The 22,534-nt window shown below is 41.6% G+C and overlaps 1 protein-coding gene across 3 annotated transcripts in view; it reads right to left on the bottom strand.

Annotated features, from left to right (window-relative positions):
* The window catches only part of LOC132821106 (NXPE family member 3-like), a 152,018-nt gene extending 144,841 nt beyond the window's left edge, over positions 1-7,177 (bottom strand). For 2 of the 3 annotated variants that reach the window (XM_060833650.1, XM_060833645.1), the window contains exon 1: positions 7,008-7,177. The gene's annotated coding sequence lies outside the window, so the exon portion shown is untranslated. The remainder of the gene's footprint in view (positions 1-7,007) is intronic. The other variant, XM_060833648.1, reaches the window with a different exon arrangement.
* Positions 7,178-22,534: the final 15,357 nt, after the last annotated feature.

The raw sequence follows: 22,534 nt of genomic DNA on the forward strand, positions 1-22,534 counted from the left end.
GTGTCACGAATGTTACTGGCTCATTTTCAGCCTGAGTCTGGATATTGTCCAGTTCTCATTGAATGTCAATGGCTGAGGAGTCATGAACAGTGTCATCATGTATAACTGACTTTGGATGGAGAGAAAATCTGATATTGGCCAGGCCTACTACCTTATGACATATTACCCTGAGGTACATCTGCAGTGATATTCTTGGACTGAGATGATTGACCTCTGATTCCTGATGAAGGGCTTTTGCCCGAAACGTCGAATTTCCTGTTCCTTGGATGCTGCCTGACCTGCTGCGCTTTAACCAGCAACACATTTTCAGCTCTGCCAATCACAACCAGTTTCTAAAGGTAAGTATAAAGATTATGAAGCCTTTTGGTGCAGGTGCCAAGTTATCCTTTTGTCCTTAATGTATTTGTAGAATCCCTTTGCATTCTCCTTAACTCTATTTGCCAAAGCTATTTCATGTCCCTCCTGATTTCCCTCTTAAGTATACTCCTACTACCTTTATACTCTTCTCAGGATTCACTAAATCTACCCTGTCTATACCTGAGATATGCTTCCTTCTTTTTCTTAAACAAAACCTCAATTTTTCTAGTCATTTAGCATTCCCTATACCTACCAGCTTTGCCTTTCATCTTAAAAGGAATGTACTGTCTCTGATTTCTCGTCAACCCATTTCCGAAGGCTTCCCATTTTCCAGCCGTCCCTTTACATTTGAACCTCCACCTCAAATCAATTTTTGAACGTTCTTGCCTAATACCATCAAAATTGTATTTCTTCCTATTTAGATCTTTAACTTTTTGATCTGGTCTATCCTTTTCCACCACTATTGTGGTCGCTGGGTCGAAAGTGCTCCATTACTGACACCTCAGTCACCTGCCCTGCCTTATTTCCCAAGAGTAGGTCAAGTTTTGCACTTTCTCTAGTAGATACATCCACATACTGAATCAGAAAATTATCTTGTACACACTGAACAAAATCCTCTCCATCTAAACCCTTAACACTATGGCAGTCCTCGTCTATGTTTGGAAAGTTATTATTAACCACCCTATTTTTGGTAGAGACAACTAAGGTCTCCTTGCAAATTTGTTTCTCAATTTCCCGCTGACTGTTGCAAGGTCTATAGTACAATCCCCATAACATGATCATCCCTTTCTTAGTTCTCAGTTCCACTCAAATATCTTCCCTGGAAGTATTCCCAGGAATATCCTCCCCAAGTACAGCTGTAGTATTATCCCTTATCAAGATGCCACTCCATGTCTTCTCTTGCCTCCCTTTGTATCCTTTCTATGGCATTTGTATCCTGAAACATTAAGCTGCCCGTCCTGTCCATCCTTGAATAACATCACCATAATCAGTAGGATGTCCCATGTTCCTAACCATGCCCTGAATTCATCTGCCTTCACTTTTAAACCTCTTGCATTGAAATAAATGCAGTTTAATTCATCAGTCCTACCTTGTTCTCTGCTTTGTCCCTGCCTGCTGTGACTATTTAATTTGCTCCTTTTCCCAACTGTACCAGTCTCAGTTTGATCTCTTTTCTCACTATTACCCTCCTTTCTAGTTTAAATCCTCCCAAGCAGTTTTCGCTAATCCCCATGGTCTCCTTCCAATTCAGTTGCAATCCATCCTTGTACAAGTCACTTCTACCCACAAAGAGATTCCAATGATCCAAAAATGTGAACCCTTCTCCCCTGCGCCAGCTCCTCAGCCACACATTCATCAGCTCTATTCTCCAACTGCTATCCTCACTAGCTTGTAATACTGAGATTAATCCAGATATTACTTTCCTGGAGGACCTCCTTTTTAAATTCCTGCCTAACTTTCTATATTCTCCATTCAGAATCTCATCCTTTGCCCTTCCTACGTCATTAGTTCCAATGTATACAATGACCTCCTGCTGGTCCCTCTCTCTTTTGAGAACATTCTGCACCCTCTCTGAGACATCCTTGATCCTGGCTCCAGGGAGGCAACACACCATTCTGATTTTTTGCTGCCAGTCACAGGAACATCTGTCTATGCCTCTGACTAGAGTGTTCCCTATCACAATCGATCGCTTGGAATCTGATGTACCCCTCATTACATTAGAGCCATTTTTTGTACCAGAAACTTGGTTGTTCATGCTACCTTCCCCTGAGAGTCTTTCACCCCCTACATTTTCCAAACAGCATACTTGTTTGAGATGGGAATAGCCACATGAGACTTCTGCATTTTCTATCTCCCTCTCCTACCTTTCCTGGAGTTAACCCATATACCTGACTGAATCTGCAGTTTTTCTCCCTTCCTAAAACTGACTACCATCATACCCCAGCTCCGGTAAATTTCTTTGCCTCCAACTGCTGCTCCAACAGATCCATGCGATATGATAGGATTTGCAACCAAGGACACTGCCTGCAGACATAATCATCAATAACATGGAAACTCTCCCTAAACTCCCACATCTGATATGAAGAGCATAAAACTCACTGAAGGCTATCTTTGCTCCTTCACAATCTACAGAGCAGAAGATAGTATTGTCTTATTGCTCTCAAAAAATACTGGTGCAAGCCATCTTATTACTTATGGTGTATAAATTTAAAATTTATTCAAGCGACAGATCTAGATAAAAAATATAAGCAAGAAAGAACCCACTTTACTCACAATCATAGATTTACAGCAAGGTTTCACTGAAGAACTATGCACTAACCTGTTCCTATGCTGTGAGTTCTCCCACACAGGTTTCTCCAAGATCAGCTGTGTGCTATGCTGTTTGTTAATTCTTCCTAGATGCACTCCAATGCCCAGAGATACTTGAACTCAAACAGCAAAGGCAGTAGCTGTGCAGATTCACTGCTGTGTCAGATAGCATTGTAGATTTCTTTCTCTGATCATGTGGTCTCTGCTTTGTCTGTCTTCCTCTGTTTTAAAGTGCCATTGTTTTGATCTTTATTCCCCCAAAGTTCCAAAATAATGCAACAGCATATAAAACCAATATTCCTGTTCCTCGAATTTGAGGAAATCACCACCAACACCTAAAATACCTTCAAAAAGGAGCAGCTCTTACTGCTACAATATTTGCCCATCCTCCATCTTGGATTACTCTACCAACTGTATGTAGAAAGCGTAAGATGGAGGCATTTTACACTCAAGCTTCACGTGTTGTGATGGCAACTGGCTGTCTTCAAGGTTGCACGCATTTCTCAGATAATACAACAAACTCCAAAGAATTGTATACTGATACCAAAATGTCAATGCTTCGGCCATTTGATCAACCCCAGAACAACAGAAATCTCTTTCTGTGGACAAATTGGAGAAAAGCAGAAAATGGGGTTGCCCTGGGTGTAGTTGGGTGACAGATGTCACAGAGTAATTACACATGAGCTACTGGGGATGTGTGAAGGTGACTCAAGGTGGAGGACATGGGCATGCAATGACACCAAGTCTTCCGCTAAGGGAGTCTGCAAGCAGAAGCAGTGGCTCAGGGAATCAAACACATTTTCCACAGAAACTGTACTATTGTCCTTGCAGAATAATTGCAAAAAATCCTAACAATGTTAATATTGGCAGGAACATTCCAGAATTTTGAAAACTGTTGCTTCAGTTGAATATAATTGCATGCTCACAGATTTAATCTTTGTATGGTGTGACCTATAAGAAAGTTAAGGTTTCTTTGCAAACAGTCAGATACGTTTGTGTTTTGTTTTAAAATTTTAACAATGAGAGCTTGGAATACTCAGCGGTTAATGTTTAATAATCAATGTAAAGATTATCTTCAATAACAAAAGTATTTTTAAACTCGCTATCTGATAGTCAGATAAATTGGTGCTTCCATCACTGGTTAATTTTCTGGAGATCAAACCAATTTGTTTTGCTGAATGGGACTTTTTGAATTAAATTTCCCCGCACTTCTTCCCCAAATGTTTCACCTCACACTTTGAACCTGTGCCCTCTTGTAGTTGCCCTTTCCACCCTGGGAAAAAGCCTCTGATTAACCATTGATGGATAATTAATTGTGGATTACTGTTAAATATAAGAGGGCAGAGCATAAAATCCCAATTGTAATTATATCAAAAGCCTTTCTTGCTCCTGTACAGAAATAAGAGCGTTTGTTTGAATTAATTAAGAAGGAAATGCCTATCTTCTTTATTACGTTCAGCAGGTAGTTCTCGTTTAATGTGTGCTTTGGCAGCGTGACTTGGCTATAACGTCGCTGAACAATTAGGGAATGGTATTTTTCAAGAAGGCTCATCTCTGTTTGCAATAGGGCAATTGCAGCAGCAATCGTTTTGCGCACTTCGTTCTGCATGTGCGCTGATGCCAGCTGCTGTCAGAGCATGTGCGAGGTACAGTATTATACATTGAGCAGCTTCACCTCAAAAATTAAACTAATGATTATTCATTTCTCTCCCTCTGAGACAAGAATATTCTTGTACAATTCCTGTGTAAGCCCTGTATAATTCCTGCAAAACTGCATTATCTTTACACATACCATTTGCCTTTCTAATTTGTTCTTGTACCTGCATATCACACAATCTACTCCCAGATTATCCTTTTTTATTGCAAAAAATGGAAAGGCATAGTGACAAGAGTTTTAGCAAGAAGCATCATGGTAATAAAATTGCAATTGAAGACCTCTACAGCTGACCGACAACATGTTGTCGCTGAGGGGGAGTGGAAGCTGGAGATGAACAAGACGAAACCCAGGAAGCAGCAGCACGAGAGCTTTCCACTTCTCTCTTGTCTTCAATCTTGAAGGAAATTGAGAGGCAGTTGCAGCACTTTGAGGACCGCAGTTACAATGCAGGAGACAGCAGGGGAGCAGTTTGTTCAATAAAATATCATCTGGCACCCTATGACCAGCTTCTTCAAGACAAAATAAAAAGGAAAATGCAGCAAAAACTGGATGTCTTCTTTTAAACCAACCCTCTAGAAACAGTCAGAAGACAATCAACCACAACCATCTACTTCTCCAACCATAACTGCACCTGAAGGTGGTGATGATGGTGATGACCCTCCACCACTGCATTAACAATATTTCTTCAATGTAATGGGTTAAATTTACTTCTGTTTCATTAATAAATATGACTTCAAACTTCACTCAGGCTGTGCTATACTTTGTATTAGGCTTTTGGCTGCTAAATGGTATTTTTTGCTGATCTGCTCCTAACCCCACTTTTCCTCTAGACCCATTATTTCTATTCATCAGCTTTCTGTTAAGCAAGGTTTCATTGCAATGAAACTATGGCATTATAGGAGAACTATCTGTACTCTCTTTTATTCTAACTCTTTGATACCACTTTTCTCAGATTTTAGAACATACCACAAGGTAATTTTCTTCAAAGAAAATTGCATTTCCAAAATTCCAATTTCCTTATTACTTGAATAACTCACCCCAATAAAGATTTAAGAAAAGTAAACATGTTATCTGGAATTAAACACTCTCCCATTTGTTAAAGTAGTTCATTTTGGCTGGAAAATGAAATTCATAACACGATAATTTGAACAAATGAGAATAAACATTTTTCCAGGATTTTCTTCAGACTAAACACAACACAGATAGTATCTTATTTTGAGGAAGGAGGAGATAAGTTATGTCTTTGGACTTGATTGTTTTCTTCTTCAATTAGTTTTAATCAACTGTAACCAATGCAAAGAGATAAATATTTATCATGCTTTAAGGAATAAATTATAAATCAACACTTCATAGCAAGTCTTTTACATGAGCACTGCTCGTTCGTCATGATATTAACCTCCATATTCCACACTGATACACGCATTTTCAATTACATGTACATTCCCAAAATGCAAACTAAACTCAATGTTTTCCCAGATCTCGAGTTCCAGGAAAGACAACGCACATTACGCAAGGCAACATTTAACAACCAACAATCAAATGTGTACACAAACTAAAACACAAAGAGTTAACATTTAGTTCAGGAATCACTGCACGAAAAACTGTCTGTCCTTCTCTCTCTCTCTCTGTCTCTCTCTCTCTTTCATTCATGAACATTTCTTACTTTCTTCCAATCTCAGTTTTTAATTTTGGTTTATTCATTGCTTGTCAAGACAATGAAGCATATAATAGTTTCACATTCTGAACCATTCTCAGCTGTGATAAATATCTGCTAACCAAAGAATTTCTATTTCATGACATGTGAGCTCAAAGTAATAAATAATTTAAGGCCTTATCTTCTTTGTTTCTCATTTCTTTTTATCAATCCCTTAGCAAACTCGGCAGCTTAATGGTGTTCCAATTAGCTTTAACCATTGGTCAATTCATTCAATAGCACTTGCCTCTCTGCTGGGGTAAAAGGTTCCTGTGGATTCCCCTGTCTGTCACTCCAAGTTTTTAATTGCAGCCTAGAGAGGGCTATAGTTGCGGGTCTTTCTGGTTCATAGGGTGGTAGGTCACCCCACCCATTCCAGTCCCTTTGTTGATACACATACGCCTTGTCCTCTAATCCAGTTCAGTCAATGTCATTGCCCTCACTGCCCTCTGAGTAGAACAAGGTACTGAGTGCCTCCCTGACTGTGACCACTGTCCAGCCTTTCGACTTTAAACTCTCACATCTGAGAGCTGCCACCCTCACAGTTCCTGTCTCTCACTGGCCATATTTCTAATGAGGGCTGTGAGAATTACAACTGCCATCTCACAATTCCTTGTCCCTTCCATGAAGCTTTCTGGTCTGGTATCAGGGTGGCTAATCACACCCCGTCCTGATCATCTCCCTGATCAGCTTCTGATTGCAATCTTATGCACTTTGTACCTATGACCCTTCTGGACATAATATTATTTTACCTTTATCCTTCGACATGATCCCTTCTGGACTCTTTCCTGCTACCATGGTCTTATACTTCTCTTTGTGTCCTGCTGTGGGGTTGAACATCTCCCTGTTGCAGACTAGACCTATTGATTGTGGGCTAACACAGTACAACTCCTTTCTCCTTCATTGTCCATTTCATGCTGCAACTTACAGCCAGGATTGACGACAGTGTTTGCTCTGTCACTAAAGGGTGATAATACTAAAGAAACTCACCCAATTAGGACTCATGTAGTCTGGAACAGACCGTTGCAGTACCCTGCTCACAGTGCCAATTGCTGGGGAAAGGTGTCAGGGAGAAGAGTTGAATTTCATCTTTAGCAGGAGAATTGATCTTTATTCAGTCCTCTTTATGTTGCAACTTGGGAGAGGTTCCTGGAACAGTTCTCACAGAACACTCTGCCGTTCCCAGTCAAGAGCAGCATTTCGCATTGCAATAATTACATGAAACGATGGTGTAATTGTTAGTCATTACCCTAATCAACACCTCCAATCTTGTAAAGACATGATGAATGATAGATATGTCTCTGCATAGCCCTATGTTCCACATAATTTTGTGATGTTTACAAATATTGTCCAGTTCCTCCTGAAACAAGTTAGACAACTCTGACCAGACTATTATAAACAAAGTTGCGAAGGCATTCCGCAATGCCAAAGTCATCAAACCAATATGAACGCAAGCCATACCAATGCAAAACAGTCCCAACATTATTAGGAACAAAGTTACAGTAGCCTTAAAAGCAAACAATATAATTTTTATTCTACTCGGTCCCTTAAGCTTACAATACCTTCATAGTTTCATAGTAATAGAAGCAGAAGTAGGCCATTTGGCCCATTGAGCCTGCTCTACCATTCATTCAGATCATAGCTGATCTATCATTATCTCAGCTCCTCCTACCTGCATTATCCCCAGAACCCTTAATTCCCCGACCATGCAAAAACCCATTCAACTGTGTCTTGAATTTATTGAATGAAGCTGCCTCTAATGCCTCCTTGGGCAGAGAATTCCAGAGGTTCACTACTCTCTCTTAATGTAAGCGTAATAAAAGAACTGATCATTGACTTCAAGAAGAAAGGAGGACAACACATCCCTACCTGCATCAATGGAGCTGAGGTGGCAAGTGTTAAAAGCGTCACTTTGCTAGCAGTGATGATAACCAACAGCTTTTCCAGCAAGACATTTTTCAGCTCTGATCTCCAGCATCTGCTGTCCTCACTTTCTCCTGGGTGCATAGCAGTTCGCTACGGCAATTGCTCTGCCCTGCACCTTAAGAAATTACAGAAAGTTGTGTACACAGCCCAGAGCATCACAAAAGCCAATCTCTGATCCATAGATTCCATCTGCACTTCTCATTGCCGGAGAAAGGCTGCCAATATCATCACAGACCTCTCCTACTCTGGTAATACTTTATTCTAACAGTTTCCATTAGGCAGAAAATGCAGGAGCTTAAACCCACTTGCCAACAGGTGCAAGAACAGCTCCTTCGCTGCTGCTATGAGACTGTTGAAAGGACCTCTCTAATGTCAGATCTAATGTTGATCATATTTGGTTCACCTTCTATGCAGCTGTAACCCTGAATGTCTTGCTCTGTGTAAACACGCTATTACCTGTATGCCCATATATGTTATGACCTGCCTGTACTGCTCACAAAACAAAACTTTTCACTGTACTTACATACATGGGATAGCAATAAATCAAATCAAAAAAAATTAAAATTCCTCTTGTGATCAAGGATAGCATTCAATCAGCCTTCTTGATTATGTGCTGTACCTCATCATCAACTTTAGTGACTTTTGCGCCAGAAACCTAGATTGCTTTGCAACTCAAAATTCTGAAGCTGTTCTCCATTTAAGTAACAGTCTGCTTTTTTTTTTATTTTTACCGTCAAAGCAACTGACTTACCTTTTTCTCAAGTAATATCCCACCAGCCAAATATTTACCTCCTCATCCAACCCACCTCCATTTGCAACTGCTTTCTGCCTTCTTCACAACATACCTTCCTACCTATCATGGTGCTTTCTGAGAATTTAAATGCCATGATTTTTCTCCTCTCCTCAAAGTCATCGATGTACACTGTAAAAACTTGAGACCCAGAATAGACCCGTGCAGGGCATCACTCATCACATGCTGGACAATAACCTGGGTTTTAATTTTGTCCAGCCCAGTCCAACACCGGCTTCTCCATGTCATGTTTTCTGCCAGCCAGCCAGTCTTCTTTCCATACTGTCAATTACTATGCTCCTATTTTGCACAATAACCTTTAATGTGGCACTTTATCAAATGCCTTCTGGAAATTCAAGGACTGCATGATTACTGACCTCAGTTTATCCACAGTGTAATTCCCTCCTTGAAAGAACTCCAATGAATTGTTTAAACATGATCACTCTTTCACAAATCGATTGTTACTCTTCCCATTTATTTGAGTTTTTCTAAGTGTCCAGTCATAAATTCCTTAATGACAAGTTCTAACACCATCCCCATGGCAGATGGCAAGCCAATTGACATACAGTTTCCTTCCTTCAGTTTCCCTCATTTCTTGAATAAAGAGATTATATTTGTGATTTTACAACGTTTCTGTTTCAAGATTGGCTGAGCAAAAGGGAAGCATAGTAATTGCTTTTGAAGCGTAATATGATCTGATGATCCAGTGTGCCATTAATATCTGGGTGTGAGAGTTACTGAGCAATTGTTGGAATCATAATCTTTGTCTTGATAATAAATGCTTTTTGATGTGGACTGTGTGGTCATTAATCACAATCAATTGTCCATGTTTACCAAACATCAGCGCGAGGTTTAGATTACTTACAGTGTGGAAACAGGCCCTTCGATCCAACAAGTCCACACCGACCTGCCAAAGCGCAACCCACCCACACCCCCAAATCCACCCCTTACCTAACACTACGGGCAATTTAGCATGCCCAATTCACCTGACCCGCACATCTTTGGACTGTGGGAGGAAACCCACGCAGACACAGGGAGAACATGCAAACTCCACACAGTCAGTCACCTGAGTCAGGAATTGAACCTGGGTCTCAGGCGCTGTGAGGCAGCAGCGCTAACCACTGTGTCACTGTGCCACCCACACGGGGTGTTAGAATTCATTTGAACATGAACAGCAGATTGTAGACCAACTCCAACTTTTCGAGCAAAGTATCTTTTGCTCAAACCATGGAATCTTTTGGTTTTATTCTCCTGGATCTAATCCTCACTCTTTCAACTTTAAAAAGAAAGCTTTCTGGTTCTTATCCAAATTGTAACATAATTTGCTGATTGCATTCAGGATCATACTGTAAAGTTGACACTCTGCTCTGGGATCAGGGGAAATTCTATTTATAACAGCAGTTTGTCAAGTGGAAGAGTCACTCGGATTCTCTCAGTAACCTCCAGATATCACTAACATGTTAAAGGTTGCAAATCTAGTTGTTTTCTAAACTCCACTGGCATCCTTGAGACTCATACATTACATTTGCTGGAAAGACTGTGAATTTTCTGAGTTTACAATTGTCTAAATGTCATTTACCTCAGATACAATGAACAGTGGACAAGATAATGCCATTGAAGATGGGATTGTCACTGATTCTGAACTGGAGAAGTAAATAGAAAAAGAAAATCAAATACAGTTGTGTGATGATGTACTTTCTCCAGGAATCTCCAGGAATTATGTCCAGACTCTAACTGGACATAATACGAACTTTAAAGTGGTACAAACTATAATGTGTCCACATTAAAGAATAAATGCAGTCATTTAAAATGCCTCTATAGAATATTTAGAATTTGGATTGTTCATCTTTAAACCATGAAATGAGTCTCACAATTATTCAATTTGACTGGACATACCCTTTGTGAATGATCACAGGTATGACTGAAATGCATTGAATAAGATCCAATAGAAACAGGAAATGTTGGAAATTCTCAGGCAGTCTGGAAGCATCAGTGTTGAGAGAAGTAGAGTTAACGGGTAGGATTGACTTGGGAGCTGTAAGTCAAGCTGTTTTCCTGACATGACTTTCCTAAATTCAGAATGATTTAGCTGACAGTGTAAACTTTGAGGTGTTATCATTGAGTGCAATAATTGGAACTAGCCCTTCTTTCAATCCTCCCCTTCTAAACCATTGCTGAATGACAGATTCTGCCACATCCTCTACAATAACAATGCTTGTAGAAGGAGCTGGTGTGAGGACTGTAATTCTACAAATAGATCTGAACTGAGAAAGAGATGAGAAAGGTTGATGATGGGACAGAGCAAACTCCCAGGTTTCAATGCTGCATGAGAGCTCGAGCTGAGGAGGTGGAAAGGAGGAAAGGTGCACATTGTCCTCAGCAGGACAGCAGGATAACAAGGCATGTGAAAACAAGGGTAACGGAAACAGTCAGCCACAGAGAGTGCTCAAAACAATGTAATACATGGAACATATCCTCAAATAGCTGGATGTATTTCCATAAGTTTAATCACCACATAGAACGATGGAGGTGAGTGAATGTTTCCTCAATTGCCATATCCTTCTAATTGCACCACCCACCTCGGTCATTCCTCAATTCAGATCATCACCATTATACACCCAGGAATCATAATCAATCTTCACTCACATCTGTATTAATTGTTACAGCACAGGCTGTGGGACACATCCACATGCCTGCATAGATCGCTGGTTATTCAAACCCATCTCCACTTCGCACAAACAGGTTGCATCTCTCTCACACCCTTCTTTCATGTGATGCAATGAGTGAAACAATGCAGAGCAGATCGATGGAAAAGCCATACCACAGCCAAATGCACATTTCACAATGGTTCCAATGATCTCTCCAGCTGTTTGGAGTTGCTTTATGTTTGGAGTGACATAGCAATCTTAGCTGGGCCCAGGGTGGACAAATGTTTGAATTATCCTTCCTGTGTATGAGCCCATCCCAGTAACAAGGACCAGGTTCCTATACTGTTGTGTGAGGTGATCAGTGTCATGATTATACCAGGAAATGACAGGGTGTGGCAATTCGCTGTCCCATTCCTCCATGATAGAAATCAGATGTTAAATTCCTCATAGTGAGCTATTGTCAAGAACAAAGTACAGCACGGAAGAGGCCCTTCAGCCCACCAAGACTGTGCTGACACATGATCCCTTTCGAAGCTTTGCCTCCGTGCTCTCTGAATCCCTGCATTCCCTGCCTGTGTATGTATTTGTCAATATATCTCTTACGTATTGCTATTATTTCCGCCTCCATCACCTCCTCTGGCAGTGCATTCCAGGTACTTACCATCTTCTGCATAAAAACATGCCTCTCACATCTCCTTTAAACTTACCCCCTTTTCCCTTAAACTGATATCCCACAGTAATTGACATTTTTACCCATTTCTACATTCCGTATAGACAACAACTACCACTCTGCCCACATCAATCATCTTTGTCGCTTCCTCAAGAACTTAATTTAAGCTTGTGAGACACAACCCCACACTAATCAGTCTATATTTTCTCAAGTGTGAGTAAATCCTATCCCGAAGAATCTTCTCCAACAATTTCCTTATCATTGATGTCGGGTTCACCAGCCCGTAATTTCCTGCATTATCCCTATTGCCCTCCTTAAACAAAGGAACAACATTGGCCACTCTCCAGTCCTCTGGGACTTCTCCTGTGACTGGCAGAATGCAAAGATTTTGTACAAGGTCCCAACAATTTCCTCACCAACCTCCCTCACTATTCTGTGATAGATCCCATCAGATCATTGAGACTTGTCAACATGAATTCTTTTTAAATCATCAACACATCCTGCTTTTTTATATTGGCATACTTCATAAAATCAACACACACCTCCTGAGCACGCCTCCACCATGTCCTTCTCCTTTCTGAATACTAATGCAAAATATTTCGTGGAATCCCTACATTGTGGAAGCAGCCATTCAGCCCATTAAGTCCACACTGACCTTCCAAACAGCATCCCACCCAGATGTACCCTATCCCTGTAACTTTGTACTTACCAAGGCTAATCCACTTATATTGCATACCTAAAGCATACACAGTTGCTCAAGACTGGAATTGAACCAGGGTCCCTGGTGATGTGAGGCGGCGGTGTTAATTATTGAGCCAACATGCTGCCTACATAGAAATCTGGACTCATCTAGGATTGGAACTCAAGGACCTCTCACATATCTACAATGTACACTCCCCAAAGTGAGAATCATACCCCTTGACTATTGAGCCATTGCTAGATCTCACTCACTTGCTCCAACTCCATGGATAAATTCTCTCTTTACTCTTTGAGGGGATCTACCTTTCACTAGCTACCCTTTTGTTCCTTATGTATGTGTAAAATGCCTTAGAATTTTCCTTATTCCTGTTTGCCAAAGACATTTCATGGTCCCTTTTTTGCCCTCATAATTCCTTGTTTATGTTCTTTCCTGCTATCTTTTATTGTTCAAGGGTTCTGTCTATCTTCAGCGTCCTAAATCTTATGGATGCTTTTTGACTAAGCTCTCAATTTCCCCTCTCATTCATGATTCCCAAATCTTACCATCCTGATATTTCATTTTGACAGGAACATTCTGGACCTGTACTCTAACCACATTGCCTTTAAAAGATTCCCACATGACAGGTGTGGATTTACCCTCCAACAGCTGTCCCCAATCTAGAATCGAAACTGAAAATATGTTGCTGGTTAAAGCACAGCAGGTTAGGCAGCATCCAAGGAACAGGAAGTTCGACGTTTCGGGCCAGAGCCCTTCATCAGGAATCTTTCGGGCTCTGGCCCGAAACGTCGAATTTCCTGTTCCTTGGATGCTGCCTAACCTGCTGTGCTTTAACCAGCAAAACATTTTCAGCTCTGATCTCCAGCATCTGCAGACCTCACTTTTTACCCAATCTAGAATCCCCAGTTCCGGCCTAATATTGTAGTCGCTCGACTTCTCCCTGGTTAGTACTTTACTTGAGACTATTCATATTCTTATCCATAAGTAACTTAAAACTTAACAGAATTAAATTCCCTGTTCCTGAAATTTGACTGCAATATCGATGAGATGCACTATCAGTTTGCTAATAATTGGGAATAGGCCGGTGGGATAATAAATGGCTATTTTAGATTTATCTTGCTTTTTGTTTACACCAAATACCTGGCAATCTTCCACATTGCAGTATTGATGTCAATATTGTCAATAAACAGTAGTTTGTTTTTAATTTCTTTCCTGTTGTCAGCGAAGCTTTAAAATGATGGCAATGCTTTTACTGGTATAATTTCTGTGCAGGGTAAAATCCACCTAAATGTCACAGGAATTAGGACAAGTTTAGCTAAGTCATGAAAACAGTGTCAGGTAGTTATGTTTGATCCAATTCACTGATTGCTGGAATTATGCACCACTTACATTCTGGTTTCAGAGGAAATTTCTAGGAAATTCCAAACCAGGGCTGAAGTGCTTAGCAAAGCTATATTCTCTTAATGGATTGTCTTTCCCTGATTAATGAATACATTCTCAGAGGAATTAAAAGGATGATTTATCTCAAAGTAGGAGAGAGAGATGGTCCAGGTAAATTTAAGGTCAGGGTGGAATGTGTTGGTGAAGTTGATGAATTGCTCAACCTCCTCATGGGAGCACGAGTTGACGCCAATGCAGTCATCAATGTAGCGGAGGAAGAGGTGGGGAGTGGTGCAGGTGTAATTACGGAAGACCGACTGTTATACATACCAACAAAGAGACCGGCATATTGGAGCAAATACGGGTGCCCATGGCTTCCCTTTTGGTCCGGAGGAAGTGGGAGGATTCAAAGGAGAAATTGTGAAGGATGAGGACCAGTTCGGCCAAACGAATGAGAGTGCCGGTGGAAGAATACTGCTGGGGATGTCGGGAGAGGAAGACATGGAGGGTTTGGAGGCCCTGGTCATGGCAGATGTAGGTGTAGAGGCATTGGATATCCATGGTAAGATGAGGCGTTGGGGGCCAGGGAAACGGAGGTCTTGGAGGAGGTGGAGGGCGTGAGTGTTGTTTCGAACATAGTGTGTAGTTCCTGCAGTAGGGTGGATAGGACAGTGTCGAGGTAGGTAGAAATAAGTTCAGTGGGGCAGGAGCATGCTGAAACAATGGGTCGGCCATGGTGGACAGGCTTGTGGATCTTGGGAAGCAGATAGAACCGGGCAGTGTGAGGTTCCCGAACTATGAGGTTGGAAGCTATGGGTGGGAGATGTCCTGAGGTGATGAGGTTCTGTATGGGCTGGAAGTTTTGTGATGGGGGTCTGGGGTCATGGTTGAGGGGGCGGTCGGAAGAGGTGTCCTCAAGTTGGAGTTTGGCTTCAGCGGTGTAGAGGTCAGTGCGGCAGACTACCACTGCGCCCCTTTTATCCACTGGCTTGATGATGATGTCGGGATTGGAGCAGAGGGATTGGAGGGCTGCGATTTGTGAGGGTGAGAGATTGGAGTGGGGGAGAGGGATTGACAAGTTGAGGCGGTTAATGTCCCAGCGGCAGTTGGAAATGAAGAGGTTGAGTGTGTGTAATAGACTAGCATGGGGTGTCCAGGTGGATGCAGTGTGTTGGAGGTGGGCAAAGGAGTCCTCGAAAGGTGGGCGGAAGTCCTGATTGTGAAAGTAAGCTCGGAGGCGGAGGTGGCGGAAGAAGCGTTCGACGTCACAGCATGTATTAAATTCATTGATGTGTGGGCAAAGGGGAATGAAGGTGAGTCCTTTGCTGAGGACTGATCTGGAGGGATGGTGAAAACTCGGCAAGGCTGGGAGCTGAGATCTGGTGTGGGTGTGGAGCTGGGAGTGGGGGAGGAGCCTGTAATTGGAGTGGGTGTGGTGGTGGGGGGAATGGGGGTGGAGTCATGAGCAGGGGTGGTGTTCCCCTCAGGGTTCGGGGGGACAGGGATGGTGACAGTGGGATCTGTGGGGAGCGTGTCAGCAGAATGCAGGTGAGTGGCGTTGGTGGGGGTTGAAGTTGTGGCAAACACGGCATTGGGGGGGGAGTACGGAAGTCACTGAGTCCACTCCCCCACTCACCTATTGTCCTCTATGCTACTTTCTCCCCACCCCCACCTCCTCTCACTTATCTCTACACCCTTCAGGCTCTTTGCCTGTATTCCTGATGAAGGGCTTTTGCCCGAAACTTCGATTTTACTGCTCCTCGGATGTCTGCCTGAACTGCTACGCTTTTCCAGCACCACTCTAATCTAGAAATTGGCCAGGTTGGATTGTCCTGCATTGTGTTCAGGACATACATGAGCAATTTTCTACATTTTCAGGTAGATGCCAGTGTTGTAAATGGCTGGAAGAGGTTGGCTAGGGAGGTGACAACTTCTGGAACACAAGTCTTCAGTACAATTACTATAATATTGTCAGGAGTCATAACCTTTGCAGTATCCAGTCCATCCAACCATTTCTTTATATCACATGGAGTGAATCAAATTGGTTGAAGACTGGTACCTGTGATGCTGTGGACACTGATAGCTCATTCACTTAGCACTTCGAGTTGAAGATTGTGACAAATGTTTCAGCCTTATCTTTTGCACAGATGTTGTGTCAGAATCTGATCTGTCCATTTTTCATGTCCCATTTACAGAACAACCTCGATTATCTAAGCAAGATGGACAGGGAGTATTTTGTTTGGATAACTGATTGTTCAGATAACTGATCTGATCGGAAACAAAGGAAGCCACCCCGAATATAATTACGTAAAAAAAGTTTCCAGAATTTTTACTTCATTCAATCGATAAAATGTGTACAAAACCTGGATATTGCTTAGAGGTTCATGGTAATTTACAAATAATATCACTTTTTGGCTATAGTTTGACAGAAGTTTGCAAACTTTTTGCTGATATTTTCCTTGATTTTATCCTGGTCTATGACAGCAGCTGGCATCTTTCTGTTTGGTTTTTTCCTGCCTTCCAGACTAACGAAACGTTGTTACTCCTTACTCAGTGACCGCTGAGCCCTTAGAGAGAGAGAGGTGCAAAATATTGGGGGACCATGAGAGAGAGGGAAGATATTTTTGCCAACTTCAGTTCCCATCCTTTCATTTTAGCGGGGCAATATTATCTTCTTAATTAGCTTGCTTACAGTGTGGAAACAGGCCCTTCAGCCCAAAAAGTCCACACCAACCCATTCCCCTACATCTAACACTACAGGCAATTTAGCTTGGCCAATTCACCTAACTGGCACTTTTTTGGACTGTAGGAGAAAATCCACACAGACACAGAGAGAATGTGCAAACTGCACACAGTCAGTCACCTGAGGCAGGAATTGAACTTTGGCCTCTAGCACTGTGAGGCAGCAGTGCTAACCATTGTGCCACTGTGCCATCCAGCTGTTTCCTCCTGTTGATATTCATGTGTGCTAATTCTCTACGGTTTACTCTCTCCCATTAAAAAATCAGAAAAAGTCAATGTTGACAGGGAATCTTGCTGTTAGAGAGCACAGACTGTGTTTGCACATATGTTGTTCTTGTGTGTTCACAATCACAAACCTTTGTCTTCGGGTAGAGCCTTTTTATAAAAATTGTACGACTTAACTCTGATGTCATGTCTCGAGTATATATTTCAAGTTAAGTATTTATTAAAGCATGTTTGCATCTATATTCCTGTTCAAATTTACAATATGTTGCATTAAATGAATGAGGAATAGAATCTTCCTACTTTACTTGAAATTCATGCACAGGGACCATGACATCTTGTTTGGATAATTCGAAATTTGGATAATTGATGTTTGGATAATCGAGATTGTTCTGTATACCATTTTTTCCATTGTAGGTGGATGCAATTGAAGAAGATACTATAAAATTCTTGTTCAATTTACAGGCGGAGTATCAATTTTTTTCTACAAACCAAGGTTTTGAGAGAAGTAGAGAGTGGTAGCAGGAATTTAGCTGAGCCTGGAGCAATTTCCTGTCTGTTCTGGTTTAAAAAAGCATTGTGAGGAATCAGTTCAAAGATGCATACTTCAAATACCATTCAGAAACCAGCAGTTTCAGTCATGTTTCCAAGGCTGATGAATTATTCAAATAAAATTGAAAATTGCAGCAAGTGCCGATTTGAATTCAAAAATTCAGCTAAAGCTCCTCAGATCTGGCAGTATCTGTGGATAAAGAAATTGAGTTAACGATTTGAGTCCGTCCAACTCTGCATCAGAATTGAAGAGAGCTACACTTTGAAGCCATCACATAACTATACTGCTGCAAAGTATTTGGAATTCTGAAATATTGCTTCATTCTTACTGCAGACTGCATTGTTTTTCCATGAAATGTAGATGTCTTATCAGCACAATGTGATAGTTCAGAAATCAAAGGTATTAGGTTGAATAATCCTCTAATCTAGTCATCTATTCAAATGCTGCAGAATATTATCACATATTGGGAGATCCAAATTTTCTTTGGATGTCCGCTTTATTGTTTCATATGGCCTCCAGCTATAGGACAGCCCTTCTTTTGACCATCCTCTGGAAAAGCACCTTCAGGTGTCCATTGGCAAAGTGAGAGGATATGTTCAATGTCCATCCTAGCTTCTCAAGGATGAAAGTCAAACAGTCCATTTTGATGGGCAGTTCCTGGCCTGCAACATCTGAACTGCTCTGGAGCTGGGGTTTAAACATAGTGTCAGAGATTTGAATGTTTCAATTATTACGTTGTGGGTGTTGTGGACATCCAAAGAGTTTATCTCAGAATACAATGGGACCTTTGATCTGATGGGCTGATGGGCTGAGGAGTGGCAGATGGAGTTTAATTTAGGATTTATTTTTTGGCATGGCTGAGTTGGACCAAAGATCTGTTTCTATGCTGTACAGCACTACGATGGTAGCTAGGAAAATGTTGCTCATATGCTAAGGCAGGGTGGGGGAATTACTCTTGGATTATTGAAAAACAGAAGGCATTCAGACAGTTTTCTGAGCAATATGTTAAGAAGCTAAATGCTTTGGTTTTCTTATTCTGCAACAAGACTTAGTTTACGGGTAAACTTATGCCAGAGATTTAACCAAGTATTTTGCATCATTCTTCACAGTAGATAACACAAAGAACTTATCGAAATTGTGGGAAGTCAAAGTTGAACACATCTGTTATACTTGGAAGATTAATACGAGGAAAGATAAAGTACTGGAGAAATCAAATGAATGAAAAGCTGACAAATTCTTTGGGACTGATGAACCTATACCTGAATATTTCAAAAGTAATAACTGATTCTAGAGTTCATAATTTAATAGATTGTCATATCAGCATGATGGGGCAGAACATCCGGATCAGTGTGAGGTGATGCATTTACAACACAATACAATACAGTACAGTAAAGCAGAGGAACACACCTATTGGCCAACCAAGCCTGTGCCAATACCTAATCCGTATTTAGAAATGCTACATATTGCCATACCCAGTTCTGATCCTTCCACTCACCTCCTGTTCATGTATTTATCAAGTTACACCTTTACCATTGCTAATGTTCCTGCTTCCACTGGCAGTGCCTTTCAGACACTCGTGACTCTCTGTGTGAAAATGTTTCCCCACACTTTTCCTCTAACGTTTCTCCCTTTCACCGTGAACTAGTATCCTCTTTTGGTTGACCTTCCCCACCCCCCCACCCCCCCATCGCCCCCCGGGAAAATCTCTAACACTTTATCCTATCCACGCCTCTCACATTTTTGGAGACCTCTGTGAGGTCACCTCTCGAGTGGAATTATCTTTCTCGTGAAATCAATCCAAGTTTACCCAACCTCTCCTCATAACTAAATCCCTCCATACAAGATAACACTCTGGGAAACCTTCTCTGCACCCTCTCCAAAGCAACCACATCCTTCTGCGTGTGGCAACCAGAATAGCATACAATATTCCAAATATGATCTAACTAAAGGTTTACACAGCTGTAATATAACTTGGCAACATTGATATTCAATGCCCCCAGCCAATGAAGGCAAGCATGTTCTAAGCATTCGGGACCACCTTATCCACCTTTGCTGCAACTTTCCAGGATCTGTGGACCTGTACAGCCAGATCCCTCTGTATGTTAATGCTCCTAAGTATTCTCCCACTGATTGTATAATTCACTTCAGAATTTGATCTTCCAAAATGCATCACCTCGCATTTGTCTAGATTAACCTCCATCTGCCATTTCTCTGACCAAATCTGTAATCTATCTTTCTCCTGCTGTATTCTTTGACAATCCTCCTCACTACTTGCAACTGTCCAATTTTGGTGCTTATGCAAACTTACAAATCAGACCATCTATATTTTCCTCCAGATCATTTATATTTATTACAAAGAAGCACCAGTGAATTATCCGCATTCAAAAAAGCACCGTTCCACTGCTAGTCTCTATCTCCTATGGCCAAGGCAGTTTTGTGTTCATCCAGCCAGCTCTCTGTGGATCCCATGAAATGTTACCTTTTGCACCAGCTTGACATGAGTACCTTATTAAATGCCTTACTGAAGTCCATTTAGACAGCATTGACATTTTCCAGTTCCTTGGTTGCTGCCTGACCTGCTGTGCTTTGCCAGCACCACTCTAATCGAGACAATAAATTGGCAATCATGTCCATCTTTCAAACAGGTCTCTGTGATACAACATCATAACTGCATGAATTAATCCAAGCTCTAAGTTCATCTGTCTTACCTGTTACACTTCTTGCATTGAAGCAAATATAGTCCAAGCTTCCAGTTCTGCTGAGCTCAGCAACCTCTCTCTGACTCGCTTCCTCTTCGCTATATTTGTTTTAGTCTCAAACTCTTCTCCAGTCATTATACTTAATGAGCATGTACTCCGGTTCCCACCTCCTTCCTGCACTAGTTTAACCCCTCCCGAGTTACACTATCTAACCTCCTTGCCAGGATATTGGTATCCCTCTAGTTTAGATACAACCCATCTATCTTGTTCAGGTCGCATCTTCCCTGGAAGACATCTCAATGATCCACATATCTGGAGCTCTCCCTTCTTACAGCAGCTCTTCAGCCACATGTTGAACTCTACACTGTCTTTGTTCCTAGACACAGAAGCATGTGCAATGGGTAATAATCCTTACATTACTATCTTAGAAGTCTTACTTTTGAATTTACTACCTCACTCCCTGAATCGCTGTTGCAGGAGCTAGTCACTCTTCCAACTATTCAGTTTTGCCAACATGGACAATGAATTCTGACTGTTTACCCTCCATTTCAGAATGTGTTGTACCCACCCATGACCCTGGCACAGGATGGCAACATACCATCCTGGAGTCTCTCACGTGACCACAGATGTGCCCAGCTGTGCCCCTAATTGAAATAATAAATCTTCAATTACTATTTCTCTGCTACACTTTGTCCCTTCCTTCTGTACAACAGGACCAGCTGTGGTGCCATTGCTGTGGCTGCTGCTGCTGCTACTGTCACCTGAAGGGCCATCACCCTCATCAGTATCCAAAACAGAATGCTGGTTTGACAGGGAGACAACTACATGGGACTCCTGCACTGATTGCCTGCTCTAACGGTCACCCATCTATCTTCCTCTATCTTGGATTTCTATAACTTCTGTCTATGATGCTCTCCACTATTTGTCTGCTCCTTAGTGTCATCAAGTACTGCTCAAGCTGACCTATTTGTTCAGTGTGCAGCTGAAGCTGGGTACATTACCTGTAGATGTAACTATCAGGGATGCTCTCAACATCTGTCACTGACCACATCTCACAGGTGCAACACAAAACCCTGCTGTAGTAATTGGAATGAGGTCAGGTGGATCTCATCAAGTATGAGGTCCCTGATTGGAGCTGTTAATCTGGGACAATCAGGGAGCCCTGGCTGACAGATATATACAGGAGATCACATGGATGCTGGGGAAAAATAGGCATTACTGCTGTCAGGTGGTGGTGTGGGGGGAAAAAAGAAACAGGAAGGTCAGATATCCTGTCACTAAAAAAAAAGGAGATTCAGAGAGTCTCCTCATTCTAGGCACTGTCACTGAGTAAGCTAGTCAGTCTTCATGTACAGTGCACATGGTCAATACATGATTGGCTAGGTATTGCAAGAACAGAACATTATCAAACATAAATGGTAAGTAGTGCATGAATAGATCATACTCAATTTTGATTGGCTGGATAGTGCATGAGATCACAGACATTCATGATTGGGTAGATAGTGCATCAACAGATCATAACTAATTGTGACTGGCAGCTAGAGTATCCCCAATTTCTGATGAGTTTTGTTAAAATTAATGATTTGTAGGAATGTGTTTTTTCAGTGCAGGAAAGCAGTGGGCTGCCCCCACATTTGATAAATAGTTGGCTGTACAGACACAACATGGAGCTTAACAGCAAATATTGAAAATAGCATCCATTCTCATCCAGAAATGCCACTGTGATTTTTACAGTCACTGGCAGTGCCATCTTCTCACTCATCCCAGGGTCCAGGTTGGCACTGTTCTGTAACTCGCTCCTTGTTGACCTGAAGTCACTTCAGACATTGCTTCTGGTTGAAATGAAGGCAGGAGAAATGTTGATGAAATGACCTTTGTAGAACACTGTTGCCTCTCTGTCTTCTCCCATTACTGCTGAATGCCTGTGAAACTGTGGAGTAGGTTTCTGAAACAACAATCCAATCAGAACAAAGAACAAAGAAAATTTACAGCCCAGGAACAGGCCCTTTGGCCCTCCAAGCCTGAGCCGATCCAAATGTACTGTCTAAACCTGTCGGTCAATTCCTAAGCATTTGTGTCCCTCTGCTCCCCAGCTACTTAGAGTAATGGCTATAACTATGTTTCTCCTTCCTGTAATCTTGTCCAGTTTATTTGAAATGAGTTGTAGATGCTGACTTGCAATGGTACTGA

Source organism: Hemiscyllium ocellatum, chromosome 12, assembly GCF_020745735.1.
Source record: "Hemiscyllium ocellatum isolate sHemOce1 chromosome 12, sHemOce1.pat.X.cur, whole genome shotgun sequence".
Lineage (NCBI taxonomy): Eukaryota > Metazoa > Chordata > Chondrichthyes > Orectolobiformes > Hemiscylliidae > Hemiscyllium > Hemiscyllium ocellatum.